This window comes from Amblyomma mixtum, chromosome 2, assembly GCF_055824585.1.
Source record: "Amblyomma mixtum isolate Tamu chromosome 2, ASM5582458v1, whole genome shotgun sequence".
Lineage (NCBI taxonomy): Eukaryota > Metazoa > Arthropoda > Arachnida > Ixodida > Ixodidae > Amblyomma > Amblyomma mixtum.
The window spans coordinates 78,457,326-78,468,246 of NC_143013.1; the positions used below are offsets into that span (position 1 = coordinate 78,457,326).

Below are 10,921 nucleotides of genomic sequence, written 5' to 3' on the forward strand. Positions count from 1 at the left end.
GACGAAACAAAGCGCCAACCAAACAGTCTCGGTGGGAACCCAACTTTTCGAACTTAGCTGGACTTTTCATGCGAGATGTTGCTAATGAAGAGGTGCAGCTGTGTTTAGACATTAGATAGCAATTGACGCGACAATATAGCGCTTGATGCCCACCCAAACGTTCGAAGAAGACAGTTGCTTGAGTCGATTCATCCAACACACACGCAGGGCAACGTTAATCGTTCTCGTGGAACGTCGCCTCCGACCTACTCGCATGGCTTGAGATCAGTGACCCGGCAATCGCAAGGATTCCGCCGCGCGCGTATTTTAAGCCCATGCGCCCCTCCCTTGGTTACACCCCTAATCAAGGAGTTGAGCTGACTTCGAAACGCTGGGTTCTCACCGAGAATCTCTGGAATAAACTTACTTTTTGTTTCTTCTGGCCTAACATGGTCCATGAGGCATTTCAAGTCCAGCTTTCTTGTATATTGCCTTTTATGGAATATTATAAGATACTGTTACGAATATAATCATGAGAATGGTCTAATCTACCGATGCACAGCAAAATCTCGCTTGTAAAGTTTGTCGTGAGCTCGCATGTAGTAGTCAAGGCTGCAGTAGAAAACCAATGGTGAGCATTTTTGACAATAACTAAGAGTCTGGGATGCAATATGAAAAAAAAAATCTAGATAACCTGATTTTGTTGAGGTCATTCGAAGCGGCCTGGGCAAAATATATTTAGCTTAATCCCCAGAGTGTGAATTACAAAGCGCATCTTCACATTACAAGCCGTGAGCCCTGGATTCAAAGAAAATAAATTTCTTCGCCAAATTCGCCGACCCCAAAACGTTTGATGATAGGCGAACAGTACGTGCTCGATGGTTTCCCCACATCCGCAGCTCTCGCACGCCGCCGTGTCTGACATTGCATTGTACAGGCGCGGACAAAAGTAAACGGAGCACGCAACTGTCTTCGAATATTTTTCACGCATCACCTAATTGAAATTTCCAGCAGTGGTGCGCGCATACTGGTAGCGGAGGTTGGTGGGCTGTCTTGTAGACAAACAACGCTTCTTCATTACCAATGGAGAAAGCGTGATTGCACTTCGAACGCATTGACGTCACATATGGAAATACGACCCCGAACGGAGATAGCCTTTCTTTGCGTAACGGATGTAAGATTTACTTCAAGGGTTTGGTCAAGAGTACGGAAGCGACCACTCACTCGGCCAAAGTGATATTTAACTCAAGAAGGCCAAGTTTCCTGGCAACGTCAGCTCTAGATAACAAAATTTGTAGTCTGAGATTAAAGCTCCCCGAACAGAAAAATGTGCTGGCACTGTACCTTTCGGCCTTTTGGATATCTCGTTGAATACAGGAAGAATGGTTATTTGTTTTTTTTAGTTTTTAGTCTGTGATGTAACCTCATATCTCTATACCATGCTTTTGTTTCTGTGTGAAAGGTCTCTTTTCTACATAAAATCGGTTGCGAACACGCGCTTCGTCTGTCCATTCGTTCCTTGTGTCTGCCTCCGTCTCTTCGTAACCATCCTAGCAATTATTTTTTTTTTTTCGTACAAGTTGCAACCATCTCTCGCTCTTGCCTTGTAGTATGCGCTGCTTAATAAGTTTCGAGGACAAATTCGTCTCAGAAATCATCACAAACTTCCGCCAGCGGCTGGAAAATAATGCCGTGTCCATTTATCAGAGCGTAACGGTGAACTCTAATTTCATCTACCACCTGCCCACTACATCCTTGAAGACTTGATTTATACTTCGAAGAGCTGCCTTGCCGTCCCATTTCCAATATTCGAGGTGCTTCCCACCTGAGTGCTGCAGGTGCTTCCCACTCGATACGGACAGAGCTCAACAGTGAGCTCTGTCCGTATCGATGTCGTGATGCGTAAAGCAATACGTTTAACTGTAAAAGGTCTTACCTGACAAACCAAGCTTTTTGTGGAGGTACCAGAAGGAACAAAGCCACGCGCGCCGATATGCAACAGGCTTTGTAAACACTGTGCAATACAAACTTTGGTCACAGATAGCTTTCCCGTGAATTTTATAGAGAGGCGCACACGAGACGGCCGTGGACATCACAAAAATGATGGACTCACCAATGGAGTTTGAATACACAGAGGATGAGAAAAGGAAAATAGACTAGAAAATGTAGTGCATGGCTGCTGTGCCAGCAAGAAAGCCACGTGATGTCGAAAGATAAATATAAAGATATGACAAATAAGAACTCTCAGTGAGTAGACAATATGCGCCAGAATGGCACGGCCTCTAGAGATGGCAACAGTATTGCGTGTTTGGGCACACATAATGCAATTCCAGCAGTCTCGCAAGGGAACAGCAGTTCGCAATTGGCAGCGAGGTTCTGGAAGTGGTAAGGGAATACGTCTACTTAGGGCCGGTAGTAGCAAAGCCGCTGGTCCGGATCATGAGAGGGAAATAACTAAAAGAATAAGAATAAGGTGGAGCGCAGCATCCACCTCGAATGCGGGAGGTACGGGGTTCGATACCCACCGCCGCCGGGTACCCACCGGTGATACAATGGGTACAAGCTACCCCTGGCCTGGTGTTCGGCTTAATCTGGGGTGAAATGCTTGGAAAATGAGTCTTTGACCCCACCTTGAGCAAAGGCAAACAATTTGTGCCATGGCGTTCTTTGGCTGCAGATGCCCTTGCGCCATAAAAACTAACTATAACCAGGTTCTCTCAGATTATGAATGGCAGTTTCCCAATATTCCTCAAGAGAAAAATATACTCACCTCTACAGGGAAGAAACGTGGAGGCTAACAAAGAGGGTTGAGCTTAAGTTAAGGACAACGCAGCGAGCTATGGAAAGGAAAATTATGGGTGTAACGTTAAGAGACCGCAAGAGGGCGGATGGATGAGGGAACAAACATGCATTAATGACATCATAGTCGAAATCGAGAGGAAAAAATGGGCTTGGGCAGGGCATATAATGCGAAGGTAAGATAACCGCTGGTCCTTAAGGGTGAGGGAATGGATTCCAAGAGAAGGCAAGCGTAGCAGGGGTCGGCAGAAGTTAGGGGGACGGATGAGATTAAGAAGTCTGCGGGGATACGGTGGCCGCAGCTGGCAAACGATCACGGTTACTTGAAGAGACATGGGAGGGGTCGTTTCCCTGCAGTGAGCGTAGTCAGGCTGATGATGATGTTGAATGAACTTCCAAGTAGGTATACGAACAGGCTGGCCACGTACACTCTAAAGGAGGCGATGGTATTACTAGTGCTGAGAAGTATAGGCAAAATGTCCCAGAAATGTTTCAAAAAGAACGCGCGGCACCCAGAGTAAAATTTAATGCGTGTAAAACAAAATAACTGAACTGTTATGGCTCTTTAAGCTCAATTTAATTTGAAGCCTTAATTTTCTACATGAAATCGCATTTTTTATAAAATCGCAGGACTTTAAAAAATGCAACTTCTGTAGCTATTTAGGCTCTGAAAAAGATAATTTTTTTTTTTTAGAGCGAAAGCTGTACTCCTCCCGTGCAAAGCTGAAGGTCATATGGCTATGAAATTTGACCTTCAAACCAGGAGGAGCGGAGGGTTGGCTCTGACGTCATGTCACGTGACTCGCCACGCCTCGCAATAGCTGCGCGCGTTGAGCCGACGGCGCTCGCTCGCCTCGCAACTATCGAATCACGTGACTCGCTGCACCTCGCCACAGCTGCGTATGAGGAGCCGACGGCACTCTCGCAACTGCCGGAAGTCACGTGATGCACCGTTCGCTATATAAGAGCGTGTGGCATGTGCTTAAGACAGCTTTCGATCGTCTCTCTAGGTTCAGGCGGGCTAAACGAAACTGGCATCTTCAGACATAGTGTGCGTTTAAGTGTTAAATTGGTTTACTAAGGTCTACATAAAGCTAAGTTACGGAATAACGACCCTGTATATGAGAAAACATTATTTTAGATTCATTTTCTTTAAATGCTCTAAGAGCTGTGACGAGCAGAACTCTGATATCTGTTTTTGTTACGGTGCAACACCTTTGTGGAACAAAAGATTAATCTGAATGAATTACTGGATTCATTTCCTTAGCGGTTTTTTCTTTTTAAACACAGACACTGCATCCAAGACAACGCAAAGAGGACACCCGCCATTACCAACTAGCCCAACTTAATGTGTTGACGAAGTATCGTAATGAAATCTTGCAATTTTAGACATCTCTAATATATTGAAAATCGAGGGGCACATTTAAATCAAAACATTTCGACTTGCCCTTCTAAATGTAACCATTTTTACCCCAATCGGTGGGAGTGCCATACGAAGGTAGCGAACTGGAGCAAAATGGTGGTTTGAGCTAGTTGGTACATCTTTAAAATTTCACCAGCGCTGCGACTAGGAACAAGAAACAGAGAAGGAAGACAAGGACAAGCGCTACTAACAACTGAAAGTTTATTTGAAGAACACAGATTATATGCACACAACTGACAACCCAAGGCGCCTGCGCTTCCCGCAAAAAGCACGCAAAAGAAAGTTAAGAATCTAGATACAAAATTTCACATTCATGTAAGTTTACAGATGGTGTGCTAACGCACGTGTCGCTGTTCTTGTGAATGTGATAGGCTTCTTCAAATAGGCTTCTTCAATCTGTGTTCTTCAAATAAACTTTCAGTTGTTAGTAGCGCTTGTCCTTGTCTTCCTTCTCTGTTTCTTGTTCCTAGTCGCAGCGCTGGTGAAATTTTGAAGGTAGCGGATATTGTGCATCACCTGCGCTTTCTTCCCCACACAATCGAGAACATGCAGGAGACAGGCAAGTTTTGCAAACAAAAAAAAGTTAGATTTGAGCTCGAGCAAACACTGACAGTTCCCTACCATTCCAGGCCTGGATTTGTCGACTCAGATATTATCTGTGAATTCCAATAGGATCCAATGTTGCGAATTTAGTGCAGAGGAACAACTAGGTGCTGAAGGGTGCCGCAGCCCAAGCTTATGGCTCTAAATGACTTGACCTCGGACCCCAATGACCCAACCAAAATCCTAAATCTGATTTATCTAAATTCAGAGTCGCACCTGATACATCACAAAATTCATCAGTCAAACTAATGCCTCAAGTACTCTTTTTGTGAGAGCAAAAGAGGGCGACATCATCAGCATAGACTAAAATCCTAATTTCACATTGAGCCAGTGAGAAACCACGGAATGTTGCGCTGTTAATAATACTGAGGCAAAGGGGTTCAAGATATAGGGCAAACAACAAAGGTGATACCGGACAACCTTGGCGAACAGATGATTTCAGTGGTATAGGTATCGTTATATCTTGATTAACAGTTAGCCTTGTATAGGATTCCTTATAGCGCACAATGTTGAACCCCTGAGCAAAACGTCACCAATATCAGCACGCTCGAAGACCGCAAACAAGAAATCGTGACGAACTTTATCAAGCTGCTTTGAAAGGCCAATCTGAATAAGAGCTACTTGACCAGCCTCATCAGGTACTGTTTCCAATGCCGGACGTGCTATATGAACAGTGTTGTACCACGTGATCTATTTATGTTGATGGTGCTATTTAATCTCTGGAAGAGCCGTTTGATGGATCACCACGCCGAATCATCCCGGTCGTCGAAATCTTTGTTCCGTGAGCAGTGCGCTTTGGTGAGGGGGTATATGCTGCCCTGGAAGAGCTGCCTAGCTGGTTTCCCTATCTAGATGCTTGTGTGTGCCTCCCACAATTTTGATGTTTGGGAAGGCGAGGTCTTGCGAGGTTATGGCGGGCTCGTACTACGCAGCCTGGTGTTTTGTGGCATGAGCATATTCAGAATTTCCTTCGCGGCAATTTTTTCATGCAATAAAGAAAAAAAAGCTGAGGCGACAACATAGTGTCCTCGTGCTGTGGCCAACGAAGATGATCTGTTCGTGCCGCAGCGAGATTCGACATGGCGGCAATTTTTTTTTTTTTTTCAGCACCATCAAGGTCAGGGATGCCACAATATTCTTCGTTGGATTTGACCCCGGGAAGTCGTGTTTTCGCACTAAAACGCTGACGCTTCGGGTTCGCGGACCGTACAATGGGCGTCAAAAGTTTACAGGACACGCGAGTCGCTGAAAAAAAAAAAAAAAAGCCATTTACGCGCAGCCTAGGCGTACAGACGCAAAACGACAGGCAGGCACTATGTAGTTCTCCCGGCTAAAGCGCGGGCTCCAGGTTTGGATTCCAAGTTATAAGCAACGGTTGGGATGAAGTTCGCTTTTTCTACACACTCGGTCCCTGCGAGCTACGGACCGGACAAGGGCAATATAGCAAAAAATGTTTCTCAGTAAAAATTGAGCCCTGCGGGCTATAGCCAGGGAATTATGGCACTCAAAAACTACAGAATAAGGGACTCGTCCGCACTTTCCCCCAACCTGCAAAAAAAAATTAACAATAATAATAATAATCATAGCCGTATGCACCAATGTGAGCAAAAAAAAAGAAATGAAATTCAAAAATTAACCTGTGGGCGCCGACGTCTAGACTAAAACCTCTACAGTAGCAAGAATTTTATAAATCCCCTATGCAGGCACCATCATTCCAAGTGGATGTCGTTTGCGACTATAGCTAGATACAACTCAAAAACGAAGCGGCTAATGCCCGTCCAAGGAGTCGCTCTAGCCAATGGCGTAGAGTGATTCTTCCCCCTTACTACAGTGCTCTAGAATACTGTACCCTTACCTCCTTGACCTTTTCCCTCCGACCTGCTAGCGTGAAATCGCGGGGGGTGGCAGATAAATGGGAAATAACCAAGGCTTAATCGGATTAACCGCGGCGTCGCGAAACTCGGTTGACGCCATTGGCTAGGACGTCCTTAGAGAGCATCTGCCACTTACTGTATGCACCTATAGGTAGGATGTTTCAAATCATCCACATCAAAGTCCGCTGGAGGACAGAAGGAGTTTTCTTCAGGCAGATTGTTGCCTCGTTTTGTAGAAAGCTTACCCAAGGGGAATCCTGTAGACTGTACCATGCTGGTGAAATTGCGTCTAGTTCAGCCTTTTGCTTCCAGTTAGACGAGGAGGAGACTGAGTGAAATTGTACCAACATAACACACGGAAACATCATGCACACCATTTTGACCTTCGATGAGAGACACGAAAAGGCGAATTTCGTGGTTCTCACGGCTTTAGAACCTGCACAGCGGCCGCCCTCGGAAGAAGTGGCGAAATTGCAGCTGATCAAGCTGAATCTGTTTAACGAAATTGACAACGGCGCCCGTTTTCTATTAAAGAAGGCAACGCTGCAGCGATACGTGTATGAAATTAGTACAATAACTTTGTAAAGAAATTTTAATAGCAATTTCGATGAACGCATTAGACGCAGTGTGCTGTGCGATGGGAGTGCACGGCGCTGAGTACAACTCATCCCAGGTTTTGATATTAGTAAAATTATATTGCTTAGCTTTTTGTGGCTCTACTGTCGTTCGTCCGGCAGAAGGTGTTACTGCTGAGGACTTGGGAGTCGAAAATATTTTTCTCTACCACTCGATTCAAACTCGACGCCGATGACAACGCAGAAAATAATGGAGTGTGATGGCTAGCTGGAAGTGGACTGCTGTGTAGGATGCCCTCAAAGTAACGGATGTTCCTGACGTCACCATAACGCTTCCCTGCGGAAAAATCAAGGGGCACCGATACATTTATTGGTCTTTTCTAGCTTCTAAAAGCTCCATTTTTAGCGAGTCTTTCTGCCAATAAAAACGCGGCAACCCAATATAGTGACTTTTAGCCCAGCGTCTAGTCACTACCGCAAATGCGCAGATGGCGGCGACGGACCATGTGCCGGCACTTTGCGTCATCTGCGCGTGCGCATTGGCGGCCACAATAAGCGATGACGGTCTCTACAGCAAAACCTCATTAATAGGGCCACTTAAATCGGAAATCCGGACTGCCGACGCTGTCCCAACTAAAATTCATATACAGCTTTTGTCAAAAGTTTGGAGCCCAGGGGGTTTGCTTCTGAAGCACACTGTCTGGTTCGTAATGCATCTCCAGCGCTCTAAATTTCCCAAGGTAAGAAAATTTCTAGTCCTGCCTCCTCCATTGGGTAGGACTACCACGAATGTTACAGGAGTCCCACTGCGAGGCTTAGAAGCAAACCCCCTGGGCTCTAAACTTTTGACAAAGACTGTACGTCTATGGCGTCCGACGCTGATCAGGTCTGACGCAACTGGGCCGACAGCGGTTAATTCAGACTTGCTTCCAGTGGAGTACCTTATGTCTAGGTGGGATCGAAACAGCGAGCGATCGTTTCAATAACCCTCCTTAAACCTGAACTGCATGACGCAGCCCTGCCTGCGGACTTCACTTGCGCCCAACGGTCGGCATGAAGACGATGGAAGGCCACCGTCGCCGAAAAGTGGTATAGACTCATTGTTTCGATTTCGCTTTCCCGAAATCGCGGCTTCCCGCGGAGGTACGGCGGCTATCGGCCGCTCATCGCCCAGCACACCGGGCATACCTCAGTGCCACTATAAGACGAGGCGCCAAGGTACAGGTGCCTCAAAAGTGCAATGGAGCACGTACTATCGCGCTCAATATGAGTTGCAACGCGCGGTCATCGACTGGGGCTCGTTCCGTGGTGTGCCTCCTCCAAACAGTCGCTCGGAATTCTGGGAGAAACTGCTGTTCCAGGAAACAACAGCACCCCCGCTCTGGAAAAAGTTTCTCCCAGAATTCCGAGCGACAGTTTGGAGGAGGCACACCACGGAACGATCCCCGGTCGATGACCGCGCGTTGCAACTCTTATTGAGCGCGATAGTACGCGTCGGCACAAAAATTTAGCACCTGCGGCCGAGGCGCCAGTCAACTAAACACGCCATGCACACCCCTGCTGCATACATCATCATCAGCCTAAGCCCACTGCAGGGCAAAGGCCTCTCCCATGTCGCCCCAATTAACCCTGTCCTTTGCCAGTTGCGGCCACCGTATCCTGGCAAACTCCTTAATCTCATCCGCCCACCTAACTTTCTGCCGCTCCCTGCCACGTTTGCCTTCTCTTGGAATCAACTCCGTTACCCTTAAGGACCAGCGGTTACCTTGCCTTCGCATTACATGCCCTGCCCAAGCCCAATCTTCTTGATTTCGACTAGGATGTCATTAACCCGCGTTTGTTCCCTCACCCACTCCGCCCGCTTCCGATCTTTTAACGTTACACCTACCATTTTTCTTTTCATGGCTTGCTGCGTTGTCCTTAACTTAGGCCCCATAGGCGAGTACCGGTAAGATACAGCTGTTGTATACTTTTCTCTTGAGGGATATCGGTAAACTGCAAATCATGATCCATACAAGTACAGTCTATTTCTAAAGTACAGAGCCTAAGGGGTCTGCTTCCGAGACCCGCAGTGTGGCCCCTCTTCGAAGTCCTCAACCCTCCCAAGCTAAGGACTGTCAAATGTGCTGAATGTGCCCCGCTATCCGGCTTGAAAGCAAACCCCATGGGCTGCATATTTTTGACAAAGACTGTACATCCGTTATACAGCGCACCCCAGGGCGTTTTTCTCCACTCGCGCGTAGTTTTAAAAACTGTTGGCGCCCTTGTACATAGACGTTGCTGAAACCGCGCGCTAGCCTTGCACTGTTCGCAGTTTGTGCAACAGAACCTTTCCACACGCTACGCTTTGAGATAAGCCTCATTGCTACTTCCTCGCAGCGTGAAAGAATCCACGAAACCAATCGTTTTTGAAGCACTTCTGCCCCTACGTCCCGAAAATAGTCTTTGCCGCATAGTTTCAACAGCAGACAGCCATTGTCCAGGCGTTAATGAAAAAAATATACTGCACTTTTTTTTTTTCTGGGAAAATGGAGGGGAAGAGTGGTTTTTGAAGGGCTATTCTTTAACTCGGACTTTTCTCGGTCCCCCGATATTCGGATTAAAGAGGTTGGACTATATGAACCCGATGACTTCCTCCACTACAGCTACGACCCCCTCCACATTTAATGCATCTTACTTGAGTTCACTTACGCCGGAATTCACGCGTTTACCGCGAGTTATTGCCTCATTCTGGTTTCCCCGCACCCGCTGGTACTTCCCCCACAAAGCAATATCAACAAAACGGTCCCGATCAATGGCATACTATGTTCTACTCACAACGGAATTAGTTTAATACCAGAATCAAGCTGCGGGTTGTCGCCTGGCAGCTTAAGCTCTTCAGTTTTATGATCAGCAGCTCCGCTGCACAATTGCCTTGCTCAAATCGGCGTCCGTGTAGGCCTCACTCGTGATAATTTTCAATTTCACAGTTTTCAAATTACACAAGCGACGGTTAATGCCCCGCGTCCTTACCTCAGTTACGAACATTCGCAAGTTCTGGAACATCACAGACTTTAGGAACAGCGACACCGAAACAGAGAGCAGGCGAGCCTATCTGTGCCAGACACACACAAGCAATGCTGGCAAGGCCTTTCAGAGCCCAAGCTTGCGACTAGTCTGCAAAGCTGCCTCACCAAACCTGCTACCTTCCTCCGTGCCTTACAAGCAACGGTTTCAAGGTCGTCTATCGCTTCCCGCGTCATTTACAGCCTACGGTAGTCGCGAAAGTTTTAGGTAGCTAGTGAATTAGAACAACGAAGTCCCCCCCAATAATGCGAGCCTAAATCAGAGGTTTCACTGTCGCACGAAGTTCATTTCCCAGTGCGCTGCCATCCACTATCGCACGCCTCTGCACTTACCGACTTATCAAAACCTCTTGAACACTAGTGTTTGGCCCAGACAAGCACCGCCGAGTTGGCAAGCACGGAACTCCTCCGGGTACTTCGCAGCACAACAGATATCCGTTCAACGCCCCGGTAAAAAAAAGCAACTGCATAAACCTCCGGCCAGTTCGCCGTACCCTTGCACAAAGCAAGGCAAACTTCACAACGGGACGGAAAAGAACGATTCGAGATCAAAACAGCACCACTCAATCATATAGACTAATTTTGGTAACTGTGAAAATCATG

The 10,921-nt window shown here is 46.8% G+C and overlaps 1 protein-coding gene across 1 annotated transcript in view; it reads right to left on the bottom strand.

Moving 5' to 3' along the window:
• Positions 1 to 10,880, bottom strand: part of LOC149359815 (uncharacterized) — a 30,973-nt gene extending 20,093 nt beyond the window's left edge. Inside the window, exon 1 of the mRNA XM_089571923.1 lies at positions 10,652 to 10,880. The gene's annotated coding sequence lies outside the window, so the exon portion shown is untranslated. The remainder of the gene's footprint in view (positions 1 to 10,651) is intronic.
• Positions 10,881 to 10,921: the final 41 nt, after the last annotated feature.